Source organism: Cervus elaphus, chromosome 22, assembly GCF_910594005.1.
Source record: "Cervus elaphus chromosome 22, mCerEla1.1, whole genome shotgun sequence".
In the NCBI taxonomy this organism is placed as follows: Eukaryota; Metazoa; Chordata; class Mammalia; order Artiodactyla; family Cervidae; genus Cervus; species Cervus elaphus.
The window spans coordinates 24,629,998-24,646,665 of NC_057836.1; the positions used below are offsets into that span (position 1 = coordinate 24,629,998).

The following is a 16,668-nucleotide window of genomic DNA, read 5'->3' on the forward strand; positions in this document are numbered from 1 at the left end:
GTCAGAAAGAGAAAGACAAATATCGTATATTAATGCATACATTTGGAATCTAGACAAATGGTATGTGCTCAGCTGTTTCAGCCATGTCCAACTCTTTGTAACCCTATGGACTGTAGCCCGCCAGACTCCTCTGTCCACGGGATTCTCCAGGCAAGAATACTGGAGTGGGTTGCCATTTCCTCCTCCAGGGGATCTTCCTGACCCAAGGCACAAACTCTAATCTCTTGTGTCTCCTGCATTGGCAGTCGGGTTCTTTACCAGTAGCACCACCTGGGAAGCCTGAGAAAAACAATACAGATGAACTTATTTGCAAAGCGGAAACAGACCCAGATGTAGAAAACAAACATATGGATACCAAGTGGGGAAGACGCGTAGCAAGGCCAGTCTACAGTGGGGCTGTGGTGAAAGAAAATGCAGTGTTTATTACAGGTGCCAAGCAAGAAGAACAAGCAGCTAGTGCTCAAAGGCAAAAACTCCCTGATGGTCTTCAGGGAAAGGTTTTTAAAGGCAGTGCTGGGGTGAGGGTCGCAGGGTGTGTGATCAGCTCATGGACACTTTTCTGACGGGTAGAAGGTGAGGTGACAGGGTGGCGTTTCAGGAATCTCAATCATGCATTTTCCAGCTCCAACCAGGCTAGGGTCTAAGTGTTTAGGGTCAGCAGTTTCTACTTAAGGCAGGGGAGGGGGGTCTGGTTTCTCTACGAAATAACTTAAGGACGTGTGTCAGACACTGTTATATGTTTTTCTCGAGAAGAACTAAGACTTTATGACCCCATGCTTCAGTTTTACTTATTATTCAGGTTGTTATCACCTTCCTTGCTTGACTGACTCTTCTTGGGTCCCACTTTTGCCCTTTCTTCAATGATTAGCTGCTTGAGTCTGTTTTCTGAAACAGGCCAGGGAAACTAAGGTTTTTTTTTCCCTAAAGGTAGGAATGGGGAACACAGAAGGGTGTGTAATGAGGAAGACGCGGCGGGGCTCTGATTAGATTCATATATACAAGCATATTTCTAGACTTGTGCCTGGAAGATGAGATTGTTTATGTAAGATTGTTTAATAATTCTGAAGGAGGTGAGTCATCGGCTGAGAATGAAAGCAGAGCTGGGCTAGTCCGAGGTTTGAGGAGGGAGGGACTCGAAAAGTTATCGTGATGAGAGAGAGGGAACTGATAAGAGGTGTGCCCTAAGGTTGTCTGGCGGTGGTTGAGTAGGCAGACCAGATGAGTGACCAAACCCATGGTGGTCCTACTCTGCCTGGTTTTATGATTTTCTCCAGCCAAGCTGAGCTGCTCTAGAACAGGTACATACAGCAAAGTGAATGGCGGGGCTTACTTGGGTCTGGAGGTTTTCTAGGTACGTGCGATGAAAGAACAAATGGATTAAAAAAAAGAAGAAAGTTGAAATAGTGGGGAGATGGACTACAAGATCTAAACTGAATTTAAAGAATGAAGTGCATGCAGGAGGGGAGTGAGGGAAAGCCATAAAGAAAAGGCTTGAGGGAATTCCCTGGTGATCCAGTGGTTAGGATCAGGGCTTTCTCTACAGGGAGGGAGGGCTCAGTTCTTGGTCAGGGAACTAAGATCCTGCATGCCATAAGGCAAAGCCAAGAAAGAAAAGAGAGAGAGAGAGTAGGGGCTTGAAGGGAACAGTAGTGAGGCAGAACAGGTAGAAAGGGGACAATTGAAACAAACATCTGGAAGGGTACAGTCTGCCATTAAAGGGCAGATTTCTACATTAAAGGGCAGGCTTTCTGCATGACTGATGTGAGCAGTTCAAGGTGGCTGAGAGCAGGGGCGGGAAAATGTTTCTAAACAGAGGAGCTGAAGGAACTCAGAGTCCAGTCTGTTAGACAGTCACCTCCTGGGTATGAAAATCAACCAGATTGATGGCAGGCCCTTACTGGAGAGGAATCCTCGAGGGAGAGCAACGAGGACTTCAGTAACTGACAGTGGTTGACAAAAAGGGATAGTGTGTGTTGTGGCTTGATGATACAGGCCTCAAGGGAACAGAGGTAGGTTTTATTTTTTTAAATTTTAAATTATGAGGTAGATCATAGATGTAAAGGCATAGCTGCAATGAACATACACCAATTAAAAGAAAAATAAAATGAACACTCACTTATATACAGGATAGCCTGTAAACCATTACTAGAGTCTTTGTACCACTCTGCGCCCCTTTCCTAACACATTACTCCTCCTCTCAATCTAGCCTGGAGGGGTACAGAAGAGTTTATGAAGCAATAAAGGGTATTGGGGCATTTATTGATTATGGTGTAGCAATATGGGGATGATAAAATGCTAGGGAAGGTAGGACACCAGGGTTTCCCTGGTGGTCCAGTGGTTAAGAGTCTGCCTTGCAATGCAAGGGACTTCCTGGTCCTGGAAGATCCCGCATCTGAGCCCACGTGCCGCAAGTACTGAAGCCCGAGTGCTTGGAGCCCGTGCTCTATAACAAGAGAGGCCACTGCAGTGAGAAGTCCCCACTTGCTACAACTAGAGGAAGCCTGCATGCAGCAACGAAGACCCAGTGCAGCCAAAAAAACTAAATACATAAAAGTTAAGACGCAACACCAAGTGTCCATGTTTGAGGGGATGACTGATATGGAATAAGGGGGGTTCAATCCTAGTGTCTCCTGGAGGGAGGATGGCAGATGCTCAGACTTCAGAGGATTCAGCTTTGATTCAGAAGGCACTAGGGTTGTTTTATAAGGTGGGTGGAGTAGGTGGTAACGAGTGACTGACAGTGGTCAGGAGGAGGTACCCCTGGAGACTTCTAGTGGACATCAGGAGGAATGGACCACCAGGCTGCAGAGAGGCACATGGCCATCACAAGGCTGATTAACCTTTGCTGCAGGTAACAATTTTATGTCCTGCACATTGGGTGGCCAAGCGTGGACTCAAACCTGGTTGTCTAACTGTTGATATGTTGCTATTTCCATTTCCTGGGGTAGGGGAAAAAGTAGACTGGTTTTTTTCTATTTCATCCACAAATTGCAAATATGAAAAAAAGCTATGTCGAGGGATGGAGGAAGTAGTAACGGTCAAGTGCTTTTAATTCAGGTGTGAAGACAAAAGGCAGATGCAGTTCTGGGAATCCTCTGATTAGAGCATGAAACCAGGAAAACATTTTCAAAATGGAAGGAACAAGATAACATTCCTTCCTGGATCCTTTAAGGTAAAAATCATGTGTCTTCTTTATGGTGCAAAACTACTAGCATGTAGATCATGATTAAAGGGAGGGAGGTTCTACTGGGAAAGTTTCAAGGGTCATAAGCAAATATTGAACACCAAGTTGGCAGATTTATGAGATGCACTTTACAATAGAACACAAAAGCCCTAAAGATACGAGAAAAAAAAAAAAAAAGGGAAACTATTTCACATGGGAAGGAGCAGCTGAGCAGATCACCTGCATGTCCCGCTCTTTCATTTCTGACAATGGGTCTCTTCTGTATGTTTCCCATTAAGATCCCCTGCTCACTACTGGAACCCTTAGCATCTCTACATTCCGTAGCAGTCCTAGGCTCTCTCTGTCCCTTATTTCAGTGGAGATGCAAAAGTGAGTTGTTCAAAAGGGATTTTACGAACTAATGTAACTGATGGAATTAAAACATGAAAGCTTTTTTTAAAATGAGCACAAAAGTAGACATCCTGATTTGAACTTGTTGAGGAAAACTGGCTATAGTAAAGTACTTCTCTTTTTTCCAGTGTCATTGAGAAATAATTCACATACATCACTATGTAAGTTTAAGGCATACAGCATGAAGGTTTGCTTTATGTATGTTGTGAAATGATTATAATAGGTTCAACTAATATGCATCTTGTCATATACAGACAATGAAGAGAGGAAAAAAATGAAAACATTCTCCTCGTGACGAGAACCCTTCGAATTTACTCTCTTAACAGCCTTCCTGTACATCATACAGCAGTGTGAGCTCATCATGTTGTACATGAGAGCATTTCTGAACCTATGATTTAACAGACTCACCAGATTAGCTGAAATACACTCTGAATGCCTGCAGCCACTGGATGTGTGTACTTCCACTTCCTCCAATCAAGTCATTTGTTTACCAAGGGTCCGTTCTGTTTGTGCCCAAATTTGCCAAAATGATAAAGACTCCACCTGCCAATGCAGGAGACACAGGTTCGATTACTGGGTCAGGAAGATCGCCTGGAGTAGGAAATGGCAACCGACTCCAGTACTGTTGCCTGGGAAATCCCATGGACAGAGCAGCCTGGCAGGTTACAGTCCATGGGGTTGCAAAAGAGTGGGACGTGACCTATTGACTCAACAACAACAACAAACCTGATAAAATAATTTAAAAACTGTTGAAAATTTTAAACGAAGACAAATTACTGAGAAAACAGCTGTGGAAAAACTGCTATAAAACACTGGAAAATACAAAGAAACCTAACAAAAACTTTGTCCTTGGAGAGCTTGTCAGTTACCTTAAAACATGTAACACCCAAAGCAGTATTAGTATTAATATGAGATGCATTTTACTTAAGAAATCTGATATAGCAGGGAGGGAAAAATGGGGAATTTGAGATTAACAGATACATACTATTATATATGAAATAAAACAAGGACCTACTGTATAGTACAAGGAACTATATTCAATATCTTACAATAACATAATGGAAAGGAATCTGAAAAAGAATATATATATATGTATTCACAGACACAACTGAATCACTTTTCTGCAAAGCAACTATACTTTAATTAAAAAAAGAAAGCTGATACAAAGGTTCAATCTAAGGACTAATGTTCAAAGAAAATTACCTGGCCTAATATCAACCAGTGGGAGAATAAATAAACATGAACATATTTTGAGATTTTAAAAAAACAACTTTTAAGGTCTAAATAAAATATTTTAAATGATTTCTACTTTACTGTCTTTCCCTGTGGAGGAAATACTTACTGGTCCTATTCACACAGGATAACATGATGCCAGATGGGTTCGGGTAACTAAAAGTCTACACGGTTTTGTTGAACATTCAAGAGTTAAGGTGGCTCAGATGGTAAAGGGTCTGCCTGCAATGCAGGAGACCTGGGTTTGGTCCCTGGTTTCGGAAGATCCCTGGGAGAAGTGAATGGCAACCCACTCCAGTACTCTTGCCCAGAGAGTTCCATGGACAGAGGAGCTTGACAGGCTACAGTCCATGGGATCGCAAAGAGTCGGACACAATAGAGAGACTAACATTTTCACTTAAGTGTCTTTGGTTATGCAAACCTTCTGAGTTAGGCACAGAGAAACATAAACTGCTTGATATAATAAAATGAGGAAATGTGAAGTTCCCAGGGCTAACCCAGGAACAAGGGAATGAGGAGGAGAGATGGAAAGAGATAAAAGGAAAGAAATGGGAGTTATGTATTGGGTTGGTCAAAAAGTTCGTTTGTGTTTTAAGTAACACTGTACAGAAAAATCTGAACAAAATTTCTGGTCAACTCAATAGAAAGAAATGGCCAACGTGATGGGGACTAAAGACTCTTGAGAACAAGGATATATAAAATACATAAGAGGATGCAGGTTGCTTGTCTTTTCCTTAAGGAAAAGATGCCTAACTCCATCCATACAATAGATTATTTATCGAGCTCCCTAAACCATCTCAGCATTGGAGTTACACAAATTCCATTTAATTACATTAAATTTCCTAGCGGGAGTTTAAAACTGATAAAACTGGGTGAAAGTTCCTCAGTTATGTCTGACTCTTTGGGACCCCACGGGCTGTAGCCTGCCAGGCTCCTCTGTCCGTGGGATTTTCCAGGCAAGAATACTGGAGTGGTTTGCCATGCCCTCCTCCAGGGGATCTTCCCAACCCAGGGATTGAACTCAGGTATCCCACGTTGTAGGCAGATTCTTTACCATCTGAGCCACCAGGCAAGCCCACTGGGTAACTCTTCCCAACTTCAGTCAAGTCTGTGGCAGACACCACTTGCCTAACCTGTGGGAATTACGGACAAGGGCTCACATCTGTGTCTAGATGGATGACGCAAGAACAGGAATGGGATGACTAGGTGATTCTCAGAAGCAGCCCAGTCTCAAGTCAGAGATGATCATGGTGGTTTAAGTCTTCAGGGCTTGATGAAATACTGGGGAGTGGTTTTGGACTTTCTACAAGGATGAGATGAGAGTCAAAGTCATCTTCTGTAGATCTCCAGGTCGGGTAACCCAACTGACACTCGAATCACTACTGTACACTAGGGCTGAATAGCTAAATTCAGCACCAGTGCCTGGGCACTTCAGGTTGACAAGTCTGTTTCTTTTCCTGGTTCCCATTCCAAAAGAAACTCTATTTAATCCTTGAGAAATGTTTTCCTCGGGGCTTCCCAGGTGGTGCTAGTGGTAAAGAGCCCACCTGCCAATGCAGGTAGACATAAGAGATGCTAGTTCCATCCCTGGGTCAGGAAGATCTCCTGGAGGACAGCATGGCAACCCACTCCGATCTTCTTGCCTGGAGAATCCCATGGACAGAGGAGCCTGGCGGGCTACAGTCCACAGGGTCACAAAGAGTCGGACACGACTGAGGCGACCTCGCACACAGTCATCTTCTCCCTCCTTCCCCAGCCCATTTTGTACAGTCAAATGTGCTCGGGAAAGGCTGGAGTAGATGACTGTTATATATTTGCAGGGGCAGCCGGAATTCTGTTCAGTTTCCCAGCGACTCTTGCATTACCTCCTGGGTCCAGGTGGCTATGTTTACATACTAAGGGAAATATGCGTTGGAGATGGCAGTAATGCATTTCAGCTGTCATAAAGATCCCCGTGCTCTGGAAATAACTTTGTTTGTTTTCTCTTATCTCCAACACATGGAAGGAAACAGACCCTAGGCTGCCAAAGAGTGGATATTGGGTTGACAAGTCAACTCTGAAAAAGGAACTCTGTATTCTCCTGTAGAGAAGTCAGAGGTTACTCTTCCCCACCCCTACCCACCCCCTACTCCCTCTGAGGGCAGCTGAAGAATTACTTCCTCATAATTATATGGGTTAAAATAATAGCTTGGGAAAGAAGAAAAAAAAAAAACTGATGAGTTCCTTGAAGTGTAAACTTCTTACAAATAGAGTAATTGCCAGTTTTGTTTACTAATGCTTCTCTAGGTAGTAGGAAATGTCGGGCAAGCATTTAAACAACAGAATTGTGTATCTAGAGGTAAAGAAGAGCTTCTTTGAGTCCCAGGAGGCAGTCTGATATTCTTAAACAAAAAAACCCAAACCCACAAAACTTGAAGCTGGATTTGAATCATGTCTCATGCCTTTGTTAAGCATATGAACGTGGGCAGATTATCTACATTTGCTGATTTTCAGTTTTCTTTATTATAAGATAAATTTAATTCCTATTCTAGCCAAGAAGCCTGAGCTGTGACCCTTGCTGGCACCTGGACGTGGGTAGGTGTGCCAGGTGATGGATGGGATTTGTCCAGACAATATTCACTCACCTGGAGTTCAACAGTCACACCATAAGTGATTCATTCTCAGGGAAACAGCCAAACAATAGTAGCCAGATTATTCAAGCCCATCTCCAATCCAGTCCATACACGCAGACCTTAGTTTTAAAGAGAAAAAGACCTGGAATAAAAAACTAGAACCACCTGATATACAGCTCAGGAGAATACTAAGTCACAGATATAACTGCCCAGGGGCTCTCTAACAGGCCCCCTCCCCTCACACAAAGCAGAGCAATGATGTTCACTTGATCAAAAGTTGGCAGCCTGTTTTGGAGCTTTGAGAGTCCTCGGCGAGTGCCTGGGGCTATGGGAGCTGTGGCTGCACCCACTGGGGGACTTCAGCGCATGAGCAGACTGCAGCCACCAGGGGGCAGAATCCGCTGCAGACCCTCGTGTCCATAGGACAAATAGACCTACTGGACAATATTCAGGACATGCCTGGCAGGTTCTAGAAATACTCATGAGAGCTCCAACAAATGAAAATTAAGTTTCTACTAACTATTCTGTTAAGTTTCTAGTAACTACTGTTATTGTGAACTTTGCAGATTCTTGTATGGGGAAGTGTGGTTTAATTAAAGCAGAAAATGATGTTATAAAGTTCCTGGCACCTAGCTGGCTTCCCTGGTGGCTCAGCTGGTCAAGAATCTGCCTGCAATGGAGGGGACCCCAGTTCAATTCCTGGGTTGGCAAGGTTCCCTGGAGACGGGATAGGCTACCCACTCCAGTATTCTTGGGTCTCCCTGTTGGCTCAGAGGGTAACCTAGTTAGTGATTGTTATTCCTGGTTGCCATTCTCTAAATGGCAGGATCAACTGCTTCTTCCTTTGTGCTATTTTTGTGTATAGTAGGTGTATCTTCTCTAATTTTAACTAAAATTAATTGGATTGAGAAAACTACATATATGACAACTTCACTTTATTAGAAAAGAGTGGTAATGGAAAGAAATTTCAGTGGTATTCAAGAAATAACTGTGTAACTAGATGTGATTAAAACATTATCCCGAAAACAAATATTTGGAATCTACCACAGGAATGAAAGTTTAAACTATGTTTATTTAGATAAACTTTTTTATTAGTTGAAATATATTTACACTGCATTAGCAGGATATATTTGAGAGAAAGAATAGAAACTCTGAAATGCAGAATGGCAGATATTCCTTTTCACGTTATGTATGAGATTAGGAAAAGCGAATCTGTTGAATGTTTAAAACTTGGCAAAATTATTTGAGGAAGGAGCAAATGCCTGGTGAAATAGGATTAGATGGAAATGGATAAGAAGGTCAAGGGGAGAAAACTTATTAATCCTTCAAGATTGAAGAAACTGGTTTCCTAAAGACATATCATATCAAATGTGTCAGACATGGCTACATTTAATACATTTGTTTAAAAAAAAAAGTCTGTAAAAAACTGAAAGGCGTCTTACAGTTTTGCTGTGGATTTGAGCAAACTCTGGGAGATAGGGGAGGACAGAGGAGCCTGGCATGTGCTATAGTCCATGGGGTCGCACAAGGTCAGACACAAATTAGCAATTAAACGACAAGTTGGAATAATATACCAGTTTTTTTTTTTTTTGTTTTTTGTATTTGGAGCCAAGACTTCTTTCTTTTAGGTCTCAAACACCTTTATAGACTTTTGAGATCTAGACAGTGATAGACTGTCCCTGATAAGTAAGGATGTAAAAATAGACTGTGAGAAAGAAACCAAACCCATTTACAGCTGGCACGTATAACATCCCTGTGAAATAGGAGAGTATTTAAATTAAGGTGTTTGTCAGAGAAAGGGAGGCCAAGAGCCAGCAAAACGGAGTACAAAACTGTAAATCTGTCAGGGAAGAAAATATAGTCATGTGAGGATGTGAACGTAGGGACGAGTAAGAATTTCTGGCATAAATTTCAAGAGCAAGCTCCATGGGCAGTCTGAAACACAAACGTGAAATCAGCAGGAATGGTAATGATGCCGGAGGTTTGGATTTTGCTAGATTGAACCAAACTTGGGTCCACGCCCACCCCCCCGCCCCACCCCACATAAGGCCAACTGACTGGGTTGTGATGAAGGAAAGTGCAGTTTTTATTGCAGGCACCAGACACAGAGTCTGGGACAGCTAAGGCTCTAAAAACCCAGATTCCCAATGGGTCTCAGGGAGGCATTCTTAAAGACCAAGTGAGGCAGCGGAGTCCCAGGGTATGTGACCAGTTCCTGAAGTTCTCTGACTGGTTGGTGATGAGATGACGGTGAAGTGTCACAGGGGTTAACACCATCAAGGCTCAGGCGCCACTATGGCTGACAGCTTATGGTCATCAAATCGTTCATTTCTTCCACTTGGTGGGGATTTTAGCTTCTGTAAAACAACTCAGGAAAGATGCATCAGATACTGTTAGCTAGGTACTTCACAGAGGAGCTGGGGAAGGGGTCCGTCCCTGGATGGCTCCATAGCGTCCTGCTATGTCACAACTTTACCATGAAAAAATGGAGGAAGTTGGATCAAGAAATTCCTGGTACCGGATTTCTTGTGTATGGTTGCTATGTATGCTTAGTCACTCAGTCGTGTCCAACGTTTGCGATCCCACAGACTGTAGCCTGCCAGGCTCCTCTGTCCATGGGGTTCTCCAGGCAAGAATACTGGAGTGGGTTGCCATTTCCTTTTGCAGCTTATGGTTGTTACTCAGGGTATACAGCGCTACTGATGGAGAATTTCTGCATGACTATAGAAGAACTAGAAGCTTAAAAAACAACAACAACAACAAAAAAAACAGGCTATGTGTTTCCTCCTGAAAGAAGGATGGTTAAGAGAGATGGTTAGGAATAACAACATTTTCACAGCTTGGTTGTAAGTTGAAGAAAGTAGGACAAAGTAGACAAAAATTGAGATAAATTTCAAATTCCCTCTTTCAAGTGGAAGACTTCTAGAAAAGGTATCCTCAGATGAAGAGAAAACAATCCCTAAATCAGAACATGCAAAAAGCATGGAACAATAGCCTGGTTCAAAACTGGGAAAGGAGTTGGACAAGGTTGTATACTTTCACCCTGCTTACTTAGCTCACAGGCAGAGTACATCATGAGAAATGCTGGACTGGATGACTCACAAGCTGGAATCAAGGTTGCCAGGAGATGCTGCAGAAGAGTCAGCACAGCTCTCCTCTTGGTCCTGAGAGGTCCCTTCCAAATGGTCCAAGGGACTCTACATATTGCCAGCCCATGTTTGGCCTTGACAGTTCATGCACAGTTCTAGCAAAATTTCTCTTACCAGTGTCAAGGTTTGCTTGTTCCAGAGGTCAAGCCCTGAGCCTTTGGACTGGGAGCACTGACTCCAAGACCCTAGATCACCAGAGAACTAACCTTAGGGAGCATCAAATAGTGAGAACTCACACAAAGGAAACCACTTGAATACAAGACCCAGCGTCTCCCAACCACCAGTAGCAGCCTGTGCAGGAAGCCTCATCAAAAAAACAAACAAAACAAAAATACAAACCAAATCATCGGCAGACAGGATTACCACCTCAGTCTTGCCCATCAGAGGAAAAACAAACAAACCACTCAGCACAAATCTCACCCTATAGGAAGCTTATACAAACCACTGGACTAAACTTAGGAGGGCAGAAACCAAATGGAAGAAAGATTTCAACCTTGAAGCCTGGGAAAAGGAGACCTCAAACACAATAAGTTAAAAAAAATTTTTTTTAAAGGCAGAGAAATACTGTACAAATGAAGGAATCAACTAGAAACACAGAAGTCAAAATAAATGAACAGGAAATAGGCAAACTACATGAAAGAGAATTCAGAATAATGATAGTAAAGATGATTTAAAAATTGAAAATGAAATGGAGAAAATGCAAGAATAAATTAAAGACTTAGAAGAATCAAAGAATGAACATAAAAACAACACAGTTACTGAAGTTAAAAATACTCTAGAAAGAACCACTAGTAGAATACCCGAAGCAGAGGAACGAATCAGTGAGCTGGAAGATACAATGGTGGAAATAACTTCTGAAGAGCAGAAAAAAGTAAAAAGAATGAAAAGAACTGAGGATAGTCTCAGAGACCTCTGGGACAATATCAAGTGCACCAACAATGGCATCACTGACTCGATGGACATGAGTTTGAGTAAACTCCGGGAGTTGGTGATGGACAGGGAGGCCTGGCGTGCTGTGATTCATGGGGTTGCAAAGAGTCAGACACGACTGAGCGACTGAACTGAAGAAGAGGAAGAGAAAAAGAAAGGGTATGAGAAAATTTTTGAAGAGATTATAGTTGAAAATTTCCCCAACATGGAAAAGAAAATAGTTGATCAAGTCCAAGAGGTGCAAAGAGGCCCCATACAGGATAAACCCAAGGAGAAACATGCCAAGACACATACTATTCAAACTAACAAAGACTAAACACAAAGAAATAACACTAAAAGCAGCAAGGGAAAAGCAACAAGTAACATACAAGGGAAACTCCATACACTTAACAGCTGATCTTTCAGCAGAAACTCTGCAGGCCAGAGGGGAATGGCAGGATACATTCAAAGTACTGAAAGGGAAAAATCTACAACCAAGATTACTGTACCTGGCAAGGATCTCATTCAAAATTGATGGAGAAATGAAAAGCATTTCAGGCAAGCAGAAGTTAAGAGAATTCAGTACCACTAAACCAGCTTTACAACAAATGGTAAAGGGACTTATATAGTCAAGAAATACAAGAGAAGAAAAAAGATCTACAAAATCAACCCCAATTAAGAAAATGGCAATAAGAATGGCAGTATGTGTATCAATAATTACTTTACATGTACATGGATTAAATGTTCCACCCAAAAGACACAGACTGACTGAATTGATTAAAAAAAAAAAATCCATATATATGCTGTCTACAAGAAATCCACTTCAGACCTAAAGACACATATAGACTGACAGTGAGAGAACGGAAAAATATATTCCATGCAAATGGGAAGCAAAAGAAAGCTGGAGTAGCAATCTTCGTATCAGACAAAATAGACCTCAAAATAAAGAAGATTACAAGAGATAAGGAAGGATGCTACATAATGATCAAGGGATCAGTCCAAGAGGAAGACATAACAATTGTAAATATCTATGCACCCAACATAGGAACACCTCAGTACATAACACAAATGCTAACAGACATGAAAGGAGAAATTGACAGTAACACAATAACAGTAGGGACTTTAACAACTCACTCACACCAATGGAAAGATCATCAAAACAGAAAATTAATAAGGAAACACAAGTCTTAAATGATACACTAGATGAGATAGATCTCATTGATATCCTCAGGACATTCCATCCAAATGCAGAATATACTTTCTTCTCAAGTGCACATGGAACATTCTCCAGGATAGACTACATCCTGGGTCACAAATCAAACCTCAGTAAATTTAACAAAATTGAAATAGTATCAAGCATCTTCTCTGACCACAACGCTATGAGACTAGATATCAATTACAAGAAAAAAACTTCAAAAAACACAAACATATGGAGATTAAACAACAAGTTTCTAAATAACCAACAGGTTACTGAAGAAATCAAAAGGGAAATCAAAAATTTCTGGAAACAAATGACAATGAAAACACAACTCAAAACCTATGCAATGCAGCAAAAGCAGTTCTAAGAGGTAAGTTTAGAGCAATACAATCCTACCTCAAGAAACAAGAAAAACATTGAACAGACAACCTAACTTTACACCTGAAACAGTTGGAAAAAGAGAACAAAAAAAAAACCAAAATTAGTAGAAGGAAAGAAATCATAAAGATCAGAGCAGAGATAAATGAAAAAAAAATGAAAGAAACAATAGTAAAGATTAATAAAACTAAAAGCTGGTTCTTTGAGAATATAAACAAAATCGACAAGCCTTTAGCTAGACTCATTCAGAAAAAAACAGAGAAGAATCAAATCAACAAAATTAGAAATGAAAAAGAAGAGGTTACAACAGACAATGCAGAGATACAAAGGATTATAAGATACTATTACGAACAACTATATGTCAATAAAATAGAAAACCTGGAAGAAATGGACATATTCTTAGAAAAGTTTAATCTTCCAAGACTGAATCAGGAAGAAATAGATATTATCAACAACCATATTACAAGCACTGAAATTGAAGCTGCAATTAAAAAAACTCCCCAAAAACAAAAGCCCAGGACCAGATGGCTTCACAGGAGAATTCTATCAAACATTTAGAGAAGAGCTAATGTCTATCCTTCAGCAAAATGTGAACCGTGAAATTCCAGATGTTCAAGCTGGTTTTAGAAAAGGCAGAAGAAACAGAGATCAAATTGCCAACATCTGCTGGATCATCAAAAAAGCAAGAGAGTTCCAGAAAAACATCTATTTCTGCTTTACTGACTATGCCAAAGCCTTTGACTGTGTGGATCACAAGAAACTGTGGAAAATTCTGAAAGAGATGGGAATACCAGACCACCTGACCTGCCTCTTGAGAAACCTGTATGCAGGTCAGGAAGCAACAGTTAGAACTGGACCTGGAACAACAGACTGGTTCCAAATTGGGAAAGGAGTTCGTCAAGACTGTATATTGTCACCTTGCTTAGTTAACTTATATGCAGAATACATCAAGAGAAACGCTGGGCTGGATGAAGCACAAGCTGGAATCAAGATTGCTGGGAGAAATATCAATAACCTCAGATATGCAGATGACACCACCCTTATGGCAGAAAGTGAAGAACTAAAGAGTCTCCTGATGAAAGTGAAAGAAGAGAGTGAAAAAGTTGGCTTAAAGCTCAACATTCAAAAAACTAAGATCACGGCATCCAGTCCCATCACTTCAAGGCAAATAGATGGGGAAACAGTGGAAACAGTGGCTGACTTTATTTTTTTGGACTCCAAAATCACTGCAGATGGTGACTGCAGCCATGAAATTAAAAGATGCTTACTCCTTGGAAAGAAAGTATAACCAACCTAGACAGCATATTAAAAAGCAGAGACATTACTTTGCCAACAAAGGTCCATCTAGTCAAGGCTATGGTTTTTCCAGTAGTCATGTATGGATGTGAGAGTTGGACTATAAGCAAAGCTGAGCAACGAAGAATTGATGCTTTTGAACTGTGGTGTTGGAGAAGACTCTTGAGAGTCCCTTGGACTGCAAGGAGATCCAACCAGTCCATCCTAAAGGAGATCAGTCTTGAGTGTGCATTGGAAGGACTGATTGAAACTCCAATACTTCGGCCACCTTGATTTGAAGATCTGACTCATTTGAAAAGACCCTGATGCTGGGAAAGATTGAAGGCAGGAAGAGAAGGGGACGACAGAGGATGAGATGGTTGGATGGCATCACCAACTCAATAGACACGAGTTTGGGTAAACTCTGGGAGCTGGTGATGGACAGGGAGGCCTGGCATGTTGCAGTCCGTGGGGTTGCAAAGAGTCAGACACGACTGAGCGACTGAACTGAACTGAATGTCTATCCTTCTAAAACTCTTTCAAAAATCTGCACAGGAAGGAACACTTCCAAACTGATTCTATGAGTCCACCATGACCGAGATACCAAAACCAGAGAAAGAAAACACAAAAAAAGAAAACTACACAACAATATCACTGATGAACATAGATGCAAAAATCCTCAACATTCTTTGGGACTGCCCTTCTTTGGGAATGGAATGAAAACTGACCTCTTCCAGTTCTGTGGCCACTGCTGAGTTTTCCAAATTTGCTGAAATATTGAGTGCAGCACTTTCACAGCATCATCTTTTAGGATTTGAGAAAGGTCAGCTGGAACTCCATCACCTCCACTAGCTTTGTAGTGATGTTTCCTAAGGCCCACTTGCCTTCACACTCCAAAATGTCTGGCTTTAGGTGAGTGACTGACCACATCATCATGGTTATCCAGGTCATTAAGATCTTTTTTTGTATACTTCTTCTGTATTTTCTTGCCACCTCTTTCTTAATCTCTTCTGTTTCTGTTATACACACATAGTCGCTCAGTCATGTCTGACTCTTTGCAACCTCATGGACTGTAGCCTGCCAGGCTCTTCTATCCAAGGAATATTCCAGGCAAAAATATTGGAATGGGTAGCCATTCCCTTTTCCAGGGGATCTTCCCAACCCAGGGTCAAACCAATGTCTCCTGCATTGCAGGCAGATTCTTTACCATCCGGAGCTTCCCTTGTGGCTCAGCTGGTAAAGAATCCGTCTGCATTGAGAGAGACCTAGGTTCAATCCCTGGTTTAGGAAGATCCCCTGGAGAAAGGGAAAGGCTACCCACTCCAGTATTCTGGCCTGGAGAATTCCATGAACTGTATAGTCCAGGGGGTCACAAAGAGTCGGACACGACTGAGTGACTTTCACTTTTCCACTTTCTTTACCATCTGAGCCACACGGGATGCCCCTACTTCTGTTAGGTCCTTAGCATTTTTGTCCTTTATCATGTCCATCTTTGCATGAAATGTTCCCTTAACATCTCCAATTTTCTTGAAGAGATCTGTAGTCTTTCCCATTCCTCTATTGTTTGCATTGTTCAAGTAAGAAGGCTTTCTTATCTCTCCTTGCTATTCTCTGGAACTTTGCATTCAGTTAGGTATATTTTTCCCTTTCTCCCTTGCCTTTTGCTTCTCTTTTCTCACCTATTTGTAAAGGCAAATATCATGTTACTATTCTTCTGAAAATAGTTTAATTCTGCTGACCCTTTAAAGTGTCTTGAGGACCTTCACCCAAGGAGTCTACAGACCATGCTTTGAGAATCACTACTTTACATGGTAGTTATCTTATCACATTGTAGGTCTCCTCACCTATTCTTCTCTGCCTTCTCACTTAAGAATGTTTGCATCAACTGCTCCCCCAGCTGGGAACTCTCTGCCACTGGTCTCTTTATTGTTATCAGATTTCAACTCAATGGCACCTCCTGGAGACACCTGTTGTGCTTAACCAGTTTAAAGAACACGTCTCTCCCGTAGTCACTCTCTATTATGTTATTTCACATTACTTTATGAAAGTTATCATCATTTGATACTATCTTGTTAATTAATATGCCTCCCCTATTAGAATTTAAGTGTAGTAATTCAAGGAATTGAGTTGTCTTACTCATTTCTGTATCTCCAGTTCCTAGAAGAGTGCAGTCAAAATTCAATAAAATTTTAAAAGACCTTGAGGAATTAAAAGAAAAAGTAGATACTGCAAGTAATTTGAAAAGCACAAAGCCTTATAAGGCAGTTTATTATAGTTTTCAGTATTAATCTTCCAATGACTATTATCTCATGACATTTTTTCATTGTTTATAATCAACTT

General features: G+C 41.4%; 1 protein-coding gene across 4 annotated transcripts in view; it reads right to left on the reverse strand.

The window, feature by feature from the left end:
• Positions 1–16,668, reverse strand: part of GUCY2C (guanylate cyclase 2C) — an 84,303-nt gene that overhangs the window by 64,664 nt on the left and 2,971 nt on the right. For 2 of the 4 annotated variants that reach the window (XM_043882188.1, XM_043882191.1), the window contains exons 2-3: positions 7,432–7,538; positions 3,983–4,117 (exon numbers count right to left, since the gene is read on the reverse strand). The gene's annotated coding sequence lies outside the window, so the exon portion shown is untranslated. The remainder of the gene's footprint in view (positions 1–3,982; positions 4,118–7,431; positions 7,539–16,668) is intronic. The other 2 variants (XM_043882190.1, XM_043882192.1) reach the window with 1 other exon arrangement.